This window comes from Mobula birostris, chromosome 26 (assembly GCF_030028105.1).
Source record: "Mobula birostris isolate sMobBir1 chromosome 26, sMobBir1.hap1, whole genome shotgun sequence".
In the NCBI taxonomy this organism is placed as follows: Eukaryota; Metazoa; Chordata; class Chondrichthyes; order Myliobatiformes; family Myliobatidae; genus Mobula; species Mobula birostris.
The window spans coordinates 46,178,177-46,198,493 of record NC_092395.1 but is presented as its reverse complement, the minus strand read 5'-3'; positions in this window follow the sequence as shown (position 1 = coordinate 46,198,493).

The following is a 20,317-nucleotide window of genomic DNA, read 5'->3' as shown; positions in this document are numbered from 1 at the left end:
GGATATACGAGAGGATCATGGGACAGGAGGCCCAGGGAGAAGGAAAAGGGTTGGGGGGGGGGAACCCAGAGGATGGGCAAGGGGTATAGTGAGAGGGACAGGGGGAGAAAAAGGAGAGAGAGAGAAAGAATGTGTGTATATAAATAAATAACAGATGGGGTACGAAGGGGAGGTGGGGCATTAGCGGAAGTTAGAGAAGTCAATGTTCATGCCATCAGGTTGGAGGCTACCCAGACGGAATATAAGGTGTTGTTCCTCCAACCTGAGTGTGGCTTCATCTTTACAGTAGAGGAGGCCATGGATAGACACGTCAGAATGGGAGTGAGATGTGGAATTAAAATGTGTGCCACTGGGATATCCTGCTTTCCCTGGCAGACAAGAGCGTAGGTGTTCAGCAAAACGATCTCCCAGTCTGCATCGGGTCTCGCCAGTATATAAAAGGCCACATCGGGAGCACCGGACGCAGTATATCACCCCAGCCGACTCACAGGTGAAGTGTCGCCTCACCTGGAAGGACTGTTTGGGGCCCTGAATGGTGGTAAGGGTGGAAGTGTAAGGGCATGTGTAGCACTTGTTCCGCTTACACGGATAAGTGCCAGGAGGGAGATCAGTGGGGAGGGATGGGGGGACGAATGGACAAGGGAGTCGCGTAGGGAGCGATCCCTGCGGAAAGCAGAAAGAGGGGGAGGGAAAGATGTGCTTAGTGGTGGGATCCCGTTGGAGGTGGCGGAAGTTACGGAGAATAATATGTTGGACCCGGAGGCTGGTGGGGTGGTAGGTGAGGACCAGGGGAACCCTATTCCTAGTGAGGTGGCGGGAGGATGGAGTGAGAGCAGATGTGCGTGAAATGGGGGAGATGCGTTTGAGAGCAGAGTTGATAGTGGAGAAAGGGAAGCCCCTTTCTTTAAAAAAGGAGGACATCTCCCTCGTCCTGGAATGAAAAGTCTCATCCTGAGAGCAGATGCGGCGGAGACGGAGGAATTGCGAGAAGGGGATGGCATTTTTGCAAGAGACAGGGTGAGAAGAGGAATAGTCCAAATAGCTGTGAGAGTCAGTAGGCTTATAGTAGACATCAGTAGATAAGCTGTCTCCAGAGATAGAGACAGAAAGATCTAGAAAGGGGAGGGAGGTGTCGGAAATGGACCAGGTAAACTTGAGGGCAGGGTGAAAGTTGGAGGCAAAGTTAATGAAGTCAACGAGCTCAGCATGCGTGCAGGAAGCAGCGCCAATGCAGTCGTCAATGTAGTGAAGGAAAAGTGGTGGACAGATACCAGAATAAGCACGGAACATAGATTGTTCCACAAAGCCAACAAAAAGACGGGCATAGCTCGGACCCATTCCGCCAATTCCAACGGGATCCCACCACTAAGCACATCTTTCCCTCCCCCCCACCCTGCTTTCCGCAGGGATCACTCCCTACACAATTCCCTTGTCCATTTATCCCTCCCCACTGATCTCCCTCCTGGCACTTATCCTTGTAAGCGGAACAAGTGCTACACATGCCCTTACACTTCCTCCCTTACCACCATTCAGGGTCCCAAACAGTCCTTCCAGGTGAGGCAACACTTCACCTGTGAGTTGGCTGGGGTGATATACTGCGTCCGGTGCTCCCGATGTGGCCTTTTATATATTGGTGAGACCCGACGCAGACTGGGAGACCGCTTTGCTGAACATCTACACTCTGTCCGCCAGAGAAAGCAGGATCTCCCAGTGGCCACGCATTTTAATTCCACGTCCCATTCCCATTCTGACATGTCTATACATGGCCTCCTCTACTGTAAAGATGAAGCCACACTCAGGTTGGAGGAACAACACCTTATATTCCGTCTGGGTAGCCTCCAACCTGATGGTATGAACATTGACTTCTCTAACTTCCGCTAATGCCCCACCTCCCCCTCGTACCCCATCCGTTATTTATTTATATACACACATTCTTTCTCTCTCTCTCCTTTTTCTCCCTCTGTCCCTCTGACTATACCCCTTGCCCATCCTCTGGGTTCCCCCCCCAACCCTTTTCCTTCTCCCTGGGCCTCCTGTCCCATGATCCTCTCGTATCCCCTTTTGCCAATCACCTGTCCAGCTCTTGGCTCTATCCCTCTCCCTCCTGTCTCCTCCTATCATTTTGGATCTCCCCCTCCCCCTCCCACTTTCAAATCTCTTACTAGCTCTTTCTTCAGTTAGTCCTGACGAAGGGTCTCGGCCCGAAACGTCAACTGTACCTCTTCCTGGAGATGCTGCCTGGCCTACTGCGTTCAGCAGCAACTTTTATGTGTGTTGCTTTACAACAAACAGTCACTTGTGGACATTAACTACCGATGCACCAACATAGTTTTGACCAACTACCTCCGGAGTTAGTAAGGACACCGCGGATTCACATTCAACTCGCTCCGACCAGAAGGGCCGGGCGCCGGCATCGAGACCGTAAACAAAGACGGGGGAAGCCTGGAGGTTTGCGTGCTAGGCTAACGCTAAATCTACACCGGCCAGCGCTACCTAGCATCTTCCTCACCAATGTTCGGTCTCTGATGAACAAGCTGGACGAACTAAGGAGTTGGACCCTCACACAAAGAAGGCTTCTGGATTGCAATGTCATGTTTTTTACAGAGACGTGGCTAAACAGTGATGTCCCAAACAACGTGGTGGAACTGGAAGGGCGCTCGGTCTCCAGGGCTGACAGAGCTGCAACAGCGACAGGTAAAAGTAGAGGAGGTGGTTTATGCGTCTACATGAATCGATCATGGTGTACTAACTCTACCACTACTGACACTTACTGCTCTGCTGATCTGGAATACCTGATTATTAAGTGCAGACATTTTTATCAACCACATGCATCATTGCTGTCGCAGTTTCTGTACCACCGGATGCTAACGCTAAAGTAGCCAGGAAGGATTTTAGTGCTGCTATTAGCAAGCTGCAGACAATGCATCCAGACGGAGACTTTGTTGTCGCTGGGGACCTTAATCATTGCAACCTACATATTGTGCTTCCAAGATTTTACTAAAATGTATCATGCACCACAAGGAGAAATAAAACCTTAGCTCATGTCTACAGAAATGTGGCTGATGCTTACAAAGCCACTACCCTCCCCCACCTGGGACAGTCCGACCATCTTTCATTGTTTCTGCTCCCTAAGTGTAGCCCAGTCATTAAATGTGTGAAACCCACGATGAAGACTATTAAGATCTGGCTGGAGGGTGCTGACTCTGCTCTTCAGCACCAGTTCCAGCACACAGACTGGAGTGCGTTTGCTGCCCATACCACCACAGACTCTCAGATTAACATTGTCACCTCTGTCCCTGAGTACATCAATGAGTTGATAGAGTGACTTCACAAAATGACAGTTGAATGCGTGGCTGAGGAGTTGGTGCAGGGAGCAGGGTTTTAGATTTTTGGATCATTGGGATCTCTTCTGGGGAAGGTGGGACCCGTACAGATTGGATGGGTTGCACCTGAACTTGAGTTGGAGCAATATCCTTGCAGGTAGGTTTGCTAGCATGGTTCAGGAGGGTTTAAACTAATTTGCGAGGGGGATGGGACCCGGAGTGATAGAGCAGTGAAAGAAGTGCATGGAGTAAAGCCAGATCTAACATACAGAGAGGCTTTGAGGAAAGAGAAGCAGAATAAAGGGCGTAAAGACAGTAGGGTAGAAGGGCTGAAATGTGTGCGCCTCAATGCAAAAGCATCAGGAACAAAGGTGATGAACTGAGAGCTTGGATACATACATGGAATTATGATGTAGTGGCCATTACAGAGACTTGGCTGGCACCAGGGCAGGAATAGATTCTCAATATTCCTGGGTTTCAGTGCTTTAAAAGGGATCGGGGGGGGGGGGGGGGGGAAGGGAGGAGGGGTGACATTACTGGTCAGGGATACTACTACAGCTAAAGAAAGGGTGGGTAATGTAGCAGGATCCTCTTTTGAGTCAGTATGGGTGGAAGTCAGGAACAGGAAGGGAGCAGTTACTCTACTGGGGGTATTCTATAGGCCCCCTGGTAGCAGCAGAGATACAGAGGAGCAGATTGGGAGGCAGATTTTGGAAAGATGGAAAAATAACAGGGTTGTTACCATGGGTGACTTTAACTTCCCTAATATTGATTGGCACCTGATTAGTTCCAAGGGTTTAGACAGGGCAGAGTTTGTTAAGTGTGTCCAGGATGGATTCCTGTCACAGTATGTGGACAGGCCGACTAGGGGAATGCCATACTAGATCTAGTATTAGATAATGAACCGGGTCAGGTCACAGATCTCTCAGTGGGTGAGCATCTGGGGGACAGTGACCACTGCTCCCTGGCCTTTAGCATTATCATGGAAAAGGATAGAATCAGAGAGGACAGGAAAATTTTTAATTGGGGAAGGGCAAATTATGAGACTATAAGGCTAGAACTTGCGGGTGTGAATTGGGATGATGTTTTTGCAGGGAAATGTACTATGGACATGTGGTCGATGTTTAGTGATCTCTTGCAGGATGTTAGGGATAAATTTGTTCCGGTGAGGAAGATAAAGAATGGTAGGGTGAAGGAACCATGGGTGACAAGTGAGGTGGAAAATCTAGTCAGGTGGAAGAAGGCAGCATACTTGAGGTTTAGGAAGCAAGGATCAGATGGGTCTATTGAGCAAGAAAGGAGCTTAAGAAGGGGCTGAGAAGAGCAAGAAGGGGGCATGAGAAGGCTTTGGCGAGTAGGGTAAGGGAAAACCCCAAGGCATTCTTCAATTGTGTGAAGAACAAAAGGATGACAGGAGTGAAGGTAGGACTGATTAGAGATAAAGGTGGGAAGATGTGCCTGGAGCCTGTGGAAGTGAGCGAGGTCCTCAATGAATACTTCTCTTCAGTATTCACCAATGAGAGGGAACTTGATGATGGTGAGGACAATATGAGTGAGGTTGATGTTCTGGAGCATGTTGATATTAAGGGAGAGGAGCTGTTAGAGTTGTTAAAATACATTAGGACGGATAAGTCCCGGGGGCCTGATGGAATATTCCCCAGGTTGCTCCATGAGGCGAGGGAAGAGATTGCTGAGCCTCTGGCTAGGATCTTTATGTCCTCGTTGTCCACGGGAATGGTACCGGAGGATTGGAGGGAGGCGAATGTTATCCCCTTGTTCAAAAAAGGTAGTAGGGATAATCCAGGTAATTATAGACCAGTGAGCCTTACGTCTGTGGTGGGAAAGCTGTTGGAAAAGATTCTTAGAGATAGGATCTCTGGGCATTTAGAGAATCATGATCTGATCAGGGACAGTCAGCATGGCTTTGTGAAGGGCAGATCATGTCTAACAAGCCTGATAGAGTTCTTTGAGGAAGTGACCAGGCATATAGATGAGGGCAGTGCAGTGGATGTGATCTATATGGATTTTAGTAAGGCATTTGACAAGGTTCCACACGGTAGGCTTATTTAGAAAGTCAGAAGGCATGGGATCCAGGGAAGTTTGGCCAGGTGGATTCAGAATTGGCTTGCCTGCAAAAGGCAGAGGGTGGTGGTGGAGGGAGTACATTCAGATTGGAGGGTTGTGACTAGTGGTGTCCCACAAGGATCTGTTCTGGGACCTCTACTTTTCGTGATTTTTATTAACGACCTGGATGTGGGGGTAGAAGGGTGGGTTGGCAAGTTTACAGACAACACAAAGGTTGGTGGTGGTGTAGATAGTGTAGAGGATTGTCAAAGATTGCAGAAAGACATTGATAGGATGCAGGAGTGGGCTGAGAAGTGGCAGATGGAGTTCAACCCGGAGAGTGTGAGGTGGTACACTTTGGAAGGACAAACTCCAAGCAGAGTACAAAGTAAATGGCAGGATACTTGGTAGTGTGGAGGAGCAGAAGGAATCTCGGGGTACATGTCCACAGATCCCTGAAAGTTGCCTCACAGGTGGATAGGGTAGTTAAGAAAGCTTATGGGGTGTTAGCTTTCATAAGTCGAGGGATAGAGTTTAAGAGTCGCGATGTAATGATGCAGCTCTATAAAACTCTGGTTAGGCCACACTTGGAGTACTGTGTCCAGTTCTGGTCACCTCACTATAGGAAGGTTGTGGAAGCATTGGAAAGGGTACAGAGGAGATTTACCAGGATGCTGCCTGGTTTAGAAAGTATGCATTATGATCAGAGATTAAGGGAGCTAGGGCTTTAGAGGAATAGATAGGGTGGATAGCCAGCGCCTCTTCTCCAGGACACCACTGCTCAATACAAGAGGACATGGCTTTAAGGTAAGGGGTGGGAAGTTCAAGGGGGATATTAGAGGAAAGTTTTTTACTCAGAGAGTGGTTGGTGCGTGGAATGCACTGCCTGAGTCAGTGGTGGAGGCAGATACACTAGTGAAGTTTAAGAGACTACTAGACAGGTATATGGAGGAATTTAAGGCGGGGGTTTATATGGGAGGCAGGGTTTGAGGGTTGGCACAACATTGTGGGCCGAAGGGCCTGTAATGTGCTGCACTATTCTATGTTCTATGTTCTATGTTCTAAAAACAAATAAAAGTTTTCCCCAATCAGAAACCATGGATGAACAGAGAAGTTCGCCTCCTGCTCAAAGCCAGAGATTCAGCCTTCAGGTCTGGAGACCAGGAGGCTTACAGCTCAGCCAGGGCCAATCTGAGGAGGGGAATCTCTCAGGCTAAACACACATACAAACAGAGAATCGAGGAGCATTTCAACTCCTCGGACCCCCGAAGCATGTGGCATGGCATACAGATTATTACAGACTTCAAACCACCTAGTACTGTGCCCCCTTCCAGCTCTGCTTCCCTCCCTGATGAGTTCAATCACTTCTACACTCACTTTGGCTGAGAAAACAAGGAGGTCACCCTCAAAGCGGATCTCCCACCTGGTGAACTGCTTCTCTCACTTTCCACGAGAGAACAAGGAGGTCACCCTCAAAGTGGATCTCCCACCTGGTGAACTGCTTCTCTCACTTTCCACCTCTGATGTTTGCGCCACCCTGAGCAGGGTGAATGTACGGAAGGCACCTGGTCCGGATGGAATACCTGGCCGCGTGCTCAGAGTCTGTGCAGGGCAGTTGGCCGGGGCCTTCATAGACATTTTCAATCTGTCCCTGGCCCAGGCAGTTGTCCCCACAAGCTTCAAGATCGCTACCATCGTGCCAGTGCCGAAACATTCCACTGCCACGGGCCTGAATGGCTTCCGTCCAGTTGCACTCACCCCCATCATTGCAAAGTGCTTTGAGAGACTGGTTCTATCACATCTTAAATCCTGTCAGCCCACTACCCTGGACCCCCATCAATTTGCCTATCGCACCAACAGGTCAACAGAGGACGCCATCTCCACGGCACTTCACTCCGCCCTGACCCACCTGGACAGCCCCAGCTCTTACGTCAGAATGCTGTTCATTGACTTTAGTTCGGCATTCAATACTGTGAGCCCCTCCAAGCTGATGGTCAAACTTCATCAGCTTCGTAACAGCTCATCCCTCTGCAATTGGACCTTGGACTTTCTGACTAACAGACCCCAATCTGTTAAATTAGACAACCTCTCCTCCTCCACTCTCACCCTGAATACCGGCGTGCCTCAAGGCTGTGTGCTGAGCCCTCTTCTGTACTCCCTTTTCACCTATGACTGCACTCCTGTACATGGTTCTAACTCCATAATCAAGTTCGTAGACGACACCACGGTGGTTGGCCTGATCAGAGGGGATGATGAGATGGCCTATAGGGACGAGGTCCAGCACCTCGCCGCGTGGTGTGCCGACAACAACCTGGCCGTTAACACCCAGAATACCAAGGATATCATTGTGGACTTCAGGCATGCTAGGAGCCACACTGACATCCCCATCTACATCAACGGAGCTGTAGTGGAGCGTGTATCGAACTTCAAATTCCTTAGTGTCCACATTTCCAAGGATCTCACCTGGTCCCTGAACTCCTCCATCCTGATCAAAAAGGCGCAACAGCGCCTTTATTTCCTGCAGAGCATCAAGAAAGCTCACCTCTGTCCCAGGATACTGACGGACTTTTACTGCTGCACCATTGGGAGCATACTCACCAACTGGATCTCAGTGTGGTATGGCAATTGTCCCATATCAGACCGCAAAGCACTCCAGCGTGTGGTGAAAACTGCCCAGCGGATTATCAGCACTCAATTGCCCACCATTGAGAGTATCTACCATAAATGCTGCCTGGGTAGGGCAAAAAGCATTATTAAGGATGCATCTCACCCTAACCATGGACTTTTTACTCTCCTCCCATCCGGTAGGCGCTACAGGAGCCTCCGCTCCCGCACCAGCAGGCACAGGAAGAGCTTCTTCCCTGAGGCTGTGACCCTGCTGAACCTCACATCACAGCACTAAGCAGTATTGCACCCATATTGTACTGTCTCAGTACTTTTATATTTGTGTGCTGTAGCACTTACTTTTTATTCACAGTTACTTTGTAAATAACACTATTCTTTGCATTTCTGGTCAGATGCTAATTGCATTTCATTGGCTTGGATCTGTACTCGGCACAATGACAATGAAGTTGAATCTAACCTAATCTAATCTAATCTAATCTAATATTTACGTTAGAATTCAGTTTTCGAGTAACCTGAAAGATAACAAGATGAGTGAGGATAAACAGGTAAAGTAATAATTCTCCAAGACATTTCCCTCTGAGATTTTCCAACTCCACGTGTGGGGCTAATCCAGACTAACAGAGTTTAATTGTTAATACACAAGAAAATAGGCAACCAGCCATTCAGGTCTGTCCTACAAATCAACATGACCATGGCTGATTTTTGCAGGTGGCCTCAACTCCTGTACAAGTTCCCCATTACCCTCAATGTCTCCTTTCACACCATCTGGTAGAGGAAGTTTCTATGCACCTCAATTTTAATCGACCAGCCCCTTGTAGTTATGACCCCTTGTTTGTGACTCTCTTTTTAGCAAAAACATCTCCCAACATCCTGTCATTTAGGATCACGTGTGTTTCAATAACATCGCCCCCTGTCTCCTAGACTCCAAGGAATACAGACCCAGACTGACTAACCTCTGTCCATAGGACAAACCTCTCAGCCCAGACATTAGTTCAGTGAACCTCCTATGGACTGCTTAATGCTGTTTTTAAAGTAAAGGGACCACGTCTGTGCATGATGTGCCACGTATACTCTCATCACCACCACATATTGCTGTGTCAAAACCTTTCTGCTCTTAAACTCCAATCTGTTTGCAAAAAAAGATAACTTGTCATCTGAAATGTCTTCCTTCTTCATAGAACAGGTTTTCCCTTCCTCTACCATTGACTCTGCCCTTATCTGCCTCTCCTACATTTCCCAGACATCCTCCGTCACTCCATCTCCCTGCCGCTTTAAGACGGATAGAGTTCCTCTTGTCCTCACCTACCACCCCATGAACCTCCGTATCCAACACATCATTCTCCATAACTTTCCACCATCTGCAATGGGATCTTACCGCCAAACATATCTTTAGCTCTCTCCCTCCATCACCCCCACACACTCTCCACTTTCCACTGGAGTTGCTCTTTCCGTAATTCCCTTGTCCATTCATCCCAGCCCGGCACTTATCTCTGTGAGCGGAACAAGTGCTACGCCTGCCTATCCATTTATCCATCAGCACCAGGGGAGGCCACACTTCACCTGCAAACCTGTCAGGGTCATCTGCTGCATCTGGTGTTCCTGGTGCGGTCTCCTCTACATTGGTAAGATGCGATGTAGATTGGTGTGATTGCCTAGTCGAGGACCTTCACACCATCTGCAACAGGGAGATTTCCCAGTGGCCAGCCATTTGAATTCCACTCTCCATTCCTGTTCCAACAGTCAGCTTCCGCTGCCACAGTCAGGCCACTCTCAGGATGGAGGAGTAACGCTTCATATTTCATATGGGGTAGCCTCCAATTTAATGGCATGAACATCAATTTCTTCACCTTCTGGTAATTCCTCCTACTTCCCCCTTATCTCCTTACCATTCCTCATTCTAGCTCCTCTTCTAACCCTTCTCTTCTCCTCCCCCGCCTTTCACCTCCCTCTGGGGCCTGTCCTCCTTCCCTTTCTCCCATGGTCCACTCTCCCTTCTTATCAGATACCTTCTTCAGCCCTCTACCTTTTCCAGCTGTCACCTCCCAACCTCTCACTTCATCCACCCTCCTCCTCTGGCTTCACTTATCACCTAGCAGTTTGTACTCCTTCCCCCCACCCAGCTTATTCTGGCTTCCTCCCCCTTCCTTTCCAGTCCTGATGAAGGGTCTCAGCCTAAAACATGGGCTCTTTAATCCTCCTATAAATGCTGCCTGCCCTACTGAATTCCTCCAGTGTTTTACCCTGGATTTCCAGCATCTGCAGAATCTCTTGTCTTTATAAATTGTACTGGTGGTGTAGTGGGCAAACTAAATGATCCACGGTCTTTTAATTGCTGCCAGTGCCTTGAATTCATCTGCAGGTGCAACACAATAATATTCCAACATGTGTGGAATTACCTGTCTTGGAAAGCCATGATATTTTGAGCCAGTGACAGTGAAGGAAGAGTGATACATTCCCTGGTCAGCATGGAGGGCAAGTTTCCACGTGGTGATCCCATGCTCCTAGTCCTCCAAATGCTTGAGGTCATGGGCTTGCAAAGAGAGAGAAATCATGTAGCATGTTGCAAACAGGAGGATATCACAGTCATGAGTTACATGAATGAGGCTACACGAACCAACAAAGACAACTCCCCATGAACAGCAAATAAAGTATCTGAGTAGATAGGCAGGTTTTGGTGGCAGTGGCTGAAGGATGAAAATTGGAATTAGTGTATTGCACTGAGATAAAGTGAAAAAGCTTGTCTTGCACACTGTCTATACGGATCAGATCATTACATAGTACAACAAAGAAGAGCAAGGGAAGACAATATCAAGTGCAACAGCTACAGAGAAAGTGAAAGAGGTACAAGATCATATTGAGGTAGATTGTGAGGTCCAGAGTTTAACTTATCATCCGAGGGAACTACTTAATAGTCTTACACCGGAAGGGTAGAAGTTGTCCTTGAGCCCAGTGGTACGTTTGTTCAGGCTCTTGTGTCTTCTTCTCGGTGGAAGGGGAGAGAAGAAAGATCACCCAGGGTGACCTGGCCAGTGAGTGAGCTCACTTGCCTGAAACTGGAGAATCAGTCCTTGTTAATGCACTTGTACACCCAGCTGTCACATGACATGCCATTTCACTGCAGTCAGCGTACGAATGTACAGGTGGAATTGGGTTGCCACCTTAAAAGGCCATCTCTGCCCCACAGACTGAGCTATTGCAGTTATCAGGCAGCCATTCCTGGGCCAGAGTTGTCCATGGGCAACCATTGTGCCCATTGTGTCCTCCCAACCAATGCAGGAGAGCCTGTCACCAAGCTGGATACACCCACGATGGGGACACAGCTTGGAAGTAATCGATCAGCAAGCATATTAGAATATATGCAGAATGGTAACCACCATAGTGATTAATTAATAATAATGTAAAGTACATATCCTTTCTTGTCATTGGCATTTTATTAAGATATTTAAAAAATATTTAATAAAATTTAGAGGAGTGACTGAGTATCTTCCAAATGCTGGACTCGTAGAGTCATAAACCATGGGACAGGCCATTAGGGTCAGCACGTCCATGCCTACCAATGGACATCCATCTATATTAATCAGTTTTCTTGCATCCTTCCATGTCTAGACAATCCAAGTGCTTGACAATATGTGATTTTCATTTGTGTAATTGTAATTACTCATTCATTTTTGAATGTGCTTGAAAGGTAATCCTTCTTCAATGTAAGCAGATTCCAAAGGTCTCCTTTCATCCTTTGTGATGAAATTTGTTGTAGTGACAGGAAGCAATAATGTTGCAGGTCACTCAAATCATTTTGCTTTCTAAGTCTGTGTAAATTTTTCCAGCCGTGTATCTGTGGTAGATTCCCCCAAACCATTAAGGGCATGAGCTCCTTTGGTCATGACCCAGCACCATGGAATTTCTGGAAAGTCACATCTTGACATTAACCGTAAGGAGATTGAGAGGTGAAGGCATTCTAAAGATCAGGTGAGAAACCAGAACTCAACAAGAATTTGAACGGAAAGGCCGTTGTGTTTGCTGAGCATGAACACTAGAACCTCCTTGGCCATTACAGAGACTTGGTTGACACAAGGGCAGGAATAGCTGTTGCCTGTTCTGGGGTTTAGATGTTCCAAAGAGAACAGAAGGAGGTAAAGAGTTGGGGGAGTGGCATTGCCAATCAGGGAGAGTATCACAGCTGCAAAGAGGGAAGATGTTGTGGATGTATTGTCCACGAGTCGGTGTGGGGGGTGGGGGGGGAAGGCATAATCAGGAAGACAGCAATCACTCTATTGAAAGTATTTCATAGACTCCAAATAGCAACAAGGATACTGAGCAGCAGATCAGGAGGTAGAGTTTGGAAATGTATGGGGTTGTTGCCATGGATGGCTTCAACTTCCCTAATATGGATTGCCCTATCTAAACCTTTTGCACTGAGAAGGTGCCAGAGTTTGTTAGGTGTGCCCAAGAAGGACGGTGTGGATGTGGATAGTGTAGAAGGCTGGCAAAGACTACAGTGCAATATAGATCATATGGGCAGAGAAATGGCAGATGGAGTTTAACCCAGGTAAATGTGAGGTGTTGCACCTTGGTAAGGCAAAATGCAAGAGAGATCCTGGGATCCAAGTTCATAGCTCCTTGAAAGTGGCTACACAGATCAACAAGATGGTTAAGAAGGCTTATGAAATGCTGGCTTTTATTTGTCAAGGCACTGAGTTCAAACGTCAAGAGGTTATGTTACAACTTTATAAAACTCTGGTTGGGCCACATCTGGAGTATTGCATACAGTCTGGTCGTCCCACCATAGGAAGGATATTGAGGCTTCGTAGAGGGTGCGAATTTACCAGGATGCTGCCTGGTCTAGAGGGCAGGTGATATCATGAGAAGTTAGGTAAACTTGGGTTGTTTTCTCTGGAGCAGCAGAAGCTGAGGCAAGATCTGATGAAGGTTCATAAGATTATGAGAGGCATAGATAAGCATCTGTTTCCCAGGGTTGAAATGTCTAATACCTGCGGGCATGCATTGTGGGTGAGAGGGGTAGGTTCAACGGGGATGTGAGGAGCAAGTTTTTTTACTTGGAGAGTGGTGGACGCCTGGAATGGTGGCAGAGGCAAATACATTAGAGGCTATTTGAAAGACGTTTAGATAGACACATAGATGTCAGGAAAGTGGAGGTGTGATATTGCATAAGTAGGAGGTTTAGTGTTTGAGTGTTTTTGATTTGCTTACTAGCTGATTTGGCACAACATTTTGGGCCATATGGCCAGTTCCTGTTCTATGTAATACGTGGGCAGGCTGACTGGAGGAGACACCATACTGGATCTGGTACTAAGCAATGAACCTGGCTGGGTGACAGATCTCTCAGTGGGTAAGCATTTCAGAGACAGTGACCACAACTCCTTGACCTTGCCAGATATGTCTTTGGCAAGACAAGTGGAAGTATTTTTGGAAGGGAAATTTTTATACTATTAGGCAGGAACATGGGAGGATAAATTGGGAACAGATGTACTCAGGAAATGAACAACAGAAATCTAGATGTTGTTTAGGGAGCACTTACATGGGGTTCCAGATAAGTTTGCCCCATTGAGACCGGGAAAAGATGGTCAGGTGAGGGAACCATTGCTGGCAAGAGTAATGGAACATTTAGTTAAGAGGAAGAAGGAAGCATACTTAGGGTTTAGGAAGCAAAGATCAGATAGGGATCTTGAGAGTACAAGGTGCCAGGAAGGAGTTTAGGAATGTGCTTAGGAGAGCTAGAAGAGGACTTGAGAAGGCTTTGGTGAGTAGGATTAAGGAAACCCCCAAGGCATTCTACAAGTATGTGAAGAACAAGAGGATGACTAGAGGGAGGGTTAGAACCAATAAGGGATAGAAGAGGAAACATGCCTGGAGTTGGAGGAGTTAGGGGAAGGCATTCTACAAGTATGTGAAGAACAAGAGGATGACTAGAGGGAGGGTTAGAACCAATAAGGGATAGAAGAGGAAACATGCCTGGAGTTGGAGGAGTTAGGGGAGTTCCGTAATGAATACTTTGCTTCAGTATTCACCAGTGAGGGGGACCTTGACAAACGTAAAGTCATTGTAGATCAGGCAAATGTGGTGGAATATGTCAACATTAAAAAAAGAGGATTGCTGGAACTTCTGTAAAACATTAGGGTAAATACGTCACAGGGTCCAGACAGGGGTTTTAACCCAGCTTACTATGGAAGACTTTTACAAAGATCTTTGCATGCTCACTGGCCACAGCAGTAGTACCAGATGGCTGGAGAGTGGGAAATGGTTTTCCTGCGTTCAAGGGAGATACTAGAAATAATCATGGGAATCACAGACCAGCAAGTCTTACATGGAAGATGAGCAAACTATCGGAGAGGATTCTTAGAGAAAGGATTTGTGAACATTTGGAGAAATGTAGTCTGATTAGGGATCATCAGCATGGACTTGTGAGGGACAGGTTATGCCTCATGAGCCTGAATGAATTATTTGAGGAAATTAGAAAATGAATTGATGAATGTCAAACAATACACGTGGTGTAAATGGATTTTAGTAAGGCATTCGACAAGGTTCTCCATGGTAGGCTCCTTCAGAAAGTCAGAAAGCATGGGATCCAGGGGAATTTGTTTCTGTGGATTCAGAATTGGCTTGACCATAGAAGGCAAGAGGGTGGGAGAGTATTCTGTCTGGAGGTCTATGACTAGTGTTGGTCCACGGGGATCTATTCTGAGACCCCTACTCTTTGTGATTTTTCTAAATGACTTAGATGAGGAACTGGAAGAGCGTGCTGGTCAATATGCACATAACATGAAGTTTGTAGAGTTGTAGATAGAGTAGATGATTGCCATAGGTTACAATGGAACATTGACGGAAGCCAGAGCTGGGCTGAGAAGTGGCAAATAGAGTTCAATTTGGAAAAGTGTGAAGGGATACTTTGCAAACACAAGGAAATCTGCAGATGCTGGAATTTCAAGCAACACACATAAAAATTGCTGGTGAACGCAGCAGTTTTTAAGGGATACTTTGGAAGGTCAAGTTTGAAGCCTGAGATTGAGGTTAACGGCAGGATTCATAGCAATGTGGAGGAACAGAAACATCTTGGTGTCTATGTCTGTGGATCCCTCAAAGCTGTTGTGCAAGTTGATAGGGTTGTTCAGATGATGTTGCCCTTCATTAGTCAGGGGATTGAGTTCAAGAGCTGTGAGGCAATGTTACAGCTCTGTAAAACTCCAGTTAGACCACACGTGGAATATTGTGATCAGTTCTGGTCGTATCATTATAGAAGGATGTGGAAGCTTTAGAGAGAGTGCAGAGAAGATTTACCAGGATGCTGCCTGGACTAGAGAGTATGTCCTGTGAGGAAAGGTTGTGCGAAGTAGGGTGAGAGATGACCTGATTGAGGTGTACAAGATGATAAGAGGCATAGACCAAGTGGACAGCAGATACATTTTGCCCCAGGGTGGCAATGGCTAATACGATAGGGCAAAGCTTTAGTATGATCAGAGGAAAGTATGGCGAGGTATCGGAAGTAGTTTTTTTACAGAGAGTTGTAATTGTATGGAATTCTTTGCCAGGGCTGGTAGTGGAGGCGGGTACATTAGGGACATTTTAAAACTCTTAGAGAGGCACATGGATGAAAGATAAATGGGGAGCTATATGGGAGAGAAGGGTTAGAAATATTTTGGAGTAGGTTAAAAGGTCAGCACAGTATAATGAGCTACATGGTGTGTTCTGCACTGTATTGTTCTCTGTTTGTAGCAGCTACTTGAAAAACCAAAAACACTGAGAGACAAAGCCAGGGTAACTGAGACTGTCGTACTAAGTGGCATAATAGCATAATTAGGTGTTCCAGTTAGCGAAATAATGAAGTTAGCGATTTTCCCTGGCTGCCTCTAACTAACAACTAACACAACTATAGCCATTGTTTCTACCATGTCCCAATCAGATCACCATAATATACACCCTACACAATACAACGCAGACAGAAAATAGATACTTGGCTCCTCCATCCCAGACCCTAATTATTACACTATAATAATTACAACTACATACTCCTAAAATAGGAAACCTGAAATCATCAAGGACAGGCATCTTAACATTTAGCACAGTTAGTAACTTGGTTTTAATGCAATTAAAATACCTATTGCTTCTTAAAAAGAACAGACTCTAGTCGATGGTGCGGTTCTCCTCTAAGACAGCAGAAGAAGGGGTGCCGAGCTGGGTTAAAAGTTTGTTTAAGGAAGTGTGGCTTTTGACTCCCAATACCGACCAGTCTCTGGTAAATAAAATTGAAGATCTCAAAGCTGGAGTTCTGTACCAGAGGGATATGAGGACCACTTGCATTTCTTGTTTCACGGAATCTTGGTTAACCCTTTCCATTCCAGATGCAGTGATTCACATTGAAGGGTTCACACTACACTGCCAAGACAAGACTGCTGAGTCTTTCAAAGGCAAGGGAGTAGGAGAGTGCTTCATGATCAACTCCTGGTGGTGTACAAACATGGTGGTGCCGTCCCAGTCCTGTTCGCCAGACCTGAAACAGCTCACGATCAAGTGTCATCCATTTCATCTGCCATGAGAGATCTCAGCGATCATCGTGGTAGCAGTGTACATCCCACCTCAGGCCAATATATACAGCCTCTAGACAAACTGAGCAATGTAATCCTTTCTTTCTTTTTAAATCTTTTTATTGAATAAGTATACAAAAGGTAAGCCATATAGGCACTAATACACTGTTAGAATATAATAAAATTACAGGAGATATTAATACAAAAAAATAATACAAACAATGTAATTTAAACATAACGTACCAAGGTAACATAGCAGTATACTAATTTTTATATGTATATCAATAGAGAAAAGGAAAAAAGAACCCCAAAAAAAACCCACCGTGCAACTAACTAAAAGCAAAACAAAGCAATGGGCTAACTTGAAACCAAACAGAGTTAAAAAACTTAAAATCACGTCCTCAATCCCAACCTCCATTAAAAACAGTAAAAAAAAACAAGAAGGGTATATATTACATTAAATGAAAATATTGAATAAAAGATCTCCAGGTCTGTTCAAATTTAAATGAAGAGTCATAAAGATTGCTTCTAATTTTCTCCAAATTCAAGCATAATATCGTCTGAGAAAACCAAAAAAAGGTAGTTGGAGCATTAAGCTCTTTCCAATGTTGTAAAATACATCTTTTCGCGATTAAAGTAAGAAATGCAATCATTCTACGGGCTGAAGAAGAAAGATTACTGGAAGTTTTAGGTAGTCCAAAGATAGCAGTAATAGGATGAGGAGAGATATCTATATTCAATACCTTGGAAATAATATTAAAAATGTCTCTCCAAAAAGTTTCCAGAGTAGGACAAGACCAAAACATATGAGTTAAAGAAGCTATCTGCCCCGAACATCTATCACAAAAAGGATTAATATGAGAATAAAAGTGAGCTAATTTATCTTTGGACATATGTGCTCTATGAACAACTTTAAATTGAATTAGGGAATGTTTAGCACAGATAGAGGAAGTATTGACTAATTGTAAAATCTGCCCCCAGTCATCCACAGAAATAATAGATCCCAATTCTTGTTCCCAATCTGACCTAATCTTATCAAATGGAGCTTTCCTAAGTTTCATAATAATATTATAAATAATAACCGATGCACCTTTCTGACATGGATTAAGGTTAATTATAGTATCTAAAATCTATGTAGGAGGAAGCATTGGAAAGGAAGAAAGTATGGTACTTAGGAAATTTCTAACTTGTAGATATCTAAAAAAATGTATTCTTGATAAATTATATTTATTAGATAATTGTTCAAAAGACATAAGGGAACCATCTAAAAATAAATCCAAAAACCGTGAAATACCCTTAGTCTTCCAAATTTGAAAAGCATGATCCGTAAAAGAGGGAGGAAAAAATATGTTACCTAAAATAGGAATCGCTAGCCCAAATTGATTAAGATCAAAAAATTTTCTGAATTGAAACCAAATACGTAAGGTATATTTAACTATTGGGTTAGACACCTGTTTAAGGCGTTTCAAATCAAAAGGAAGAGAGGAACCTAAAATAGAGCCAAGTGTATAGCCCTGAACAGATTGTAATTCCAATGCTACCCATTTAGGAATGGATAGTATATCCTGGTCAAGTAACCAAAATTTCATATGTCGAATATTAATTGCCCAATAATAAAATCTAAAGTTAGGTAATGCTAAGCCTCCATCTCTCTTAGCTTTCTGTAAATGTATTTTACCCAGTCTCGGGTTTTTATTTGGCCAAATAAATGAAGAAATTTTGGAGTCAACTTTATCAAAAAAAGATTTTGGAACAAAAATTGGTAATGCCTGAAATATATATAAAAATTTTGGCAAAAAAAACATCTTAACTGCATTAATACGACCAATCAAAGTTAAATATAAAGGAAACCATTTAGATGAACGTTGAATAATATGGTCAATTAAGGGTAAAAAGTTAATCTTAAATAAATCTTTGTATTTACAAGTAATTTTAATCCCAAGATATGAAAAATAATTATTAATCAATTTAAAAGGAAAGTTATGATATAAGGGAAGTTGTTTATTAATCGGGAAAAGTTCACTCTTACTAAGATTTAATTTATAACCTGAAAAAAGACCAAATTGTGCTAATAACTCTAAAACAGCAGGGATGGATTTTTGGGGATTAGAAATATATAAAAGTAAGTCATCAGCATAGAGTGATATTTTATGGGACTTTAAGCCCCGAGTTATCCTAGTAATATTTGGAGATTCTCGAATGGCAATTGCAAGAGGTTCTAAGGCAATATCAAATAATAAAGGACTAAGAGGACACCCTTGTCGAGTACCTCGAAAAAGAGGGAAAAAAGGTGAGCTTAAAGAGTTAGTACGGACCGAGGCCACAGGAGAATGATATAACAATTTAATTCAGGATATAAATTTCGAGCTAAAATTAAACATTTCAAGCACCTTAAATAAATAAGGCCATTCTACTCTATCAAAAGCTTTCTCAGCATCTAAAGAGATAACACTTTCAGGAACATTTTGTGAGGGGGTATAAACAATATTTAACAGTGTGCGAATGTTATAAAAAGAGTAACGACCCTTAATAAAACCCATTTGGTATTCCGAAATAATAAAAGGAAGTACTTTTTCTAATCTATTTGCTAATAACTTAGAAAAAACTTTAGAATCAACATTTAATAAAGATATTGGTCTATAAGATGCACATTGAGCAGGATCTTTATCCTTCTTTAATATTAGAGAGATTGACGCTCTATTGAAAGATTCAGGAAGTTTACCAAGTTTTAATGAAGCCTCAAAAACCCTACAGAGCCAAGGGATTAATGAAGGTGCGGAACATTTATAAAATTCTACGGTAAACACATCAGGGCCAGGAGCTTTCCCCAAATTCATAGAGAAAATAACATTCTTAATCTCATCCGTGGTAATGGAAGTATCTAACATAGAAGATATATCCTGTGAAATCTCAGGGAAGTCTAGATTATCTAAAAAATCATTCATATATTTAGAATCTCGAGGAGACTCTGATTGATATAAGGAAGAATAAAAATCACAGAAAGTTTGATTAATCCCCACATGGTCAAGTATCAGTCGGTCATTTTGGTTATAAACCTGATTAATTTGAGATTTAGCATAATTAGACTTCAGTTGATTAGCCAACAGTTTGCCAATTTTGTCACTGTGTACATAAAATTCACTTCTTGTTTTCTTTAATTGGTTTACAATCGAGGACGAAAGTAATAAACTGTGTTCCATTTGAAGTTCAGTTCTTTGTTTATATAACTCCTCAGAAGGAGCTATAACATATTTCTTATCAATTTCCTTAATCTTGTCCACGATTACCAACTCCTCCTGCTTCAACTTCTTCCTCAAAGCAGCAGAATACGAGATAATCTGACCACGAATTTCAGTTTTAAAAGTATCCCAAAGAATGTTCACAGAAATATCCTCTGTATAGTTAATTGTAAAAAAAAGATCAATCTGTTCATTCATAAAGTTAACAAAGTCCGAGTCCTGAAGCAACAACGAATTAAAACGCCACTGTCTATTATTTTGTGTATTGGCCTGAATTTTAATAGAAAGCTTAAGTGGAGCATGATCCGAAATGGTTATAGAGTCATAATCACATTTAATCACTGAAGAAATAAGACGAGAATCAATAAAGAAATAATCAATTCTTGAATAGGAATGGTGAACATGTGAGAAAAAAGAAAAATCTTTTTCCTGAGGATGCAAAAAATGCCAAATGTCCGTCGACCCAGAATCAGAGAGGAATGAATTAATCAAAGTTGCAGATTTATTAGGTAAAGTCCGTAGAGGAGCC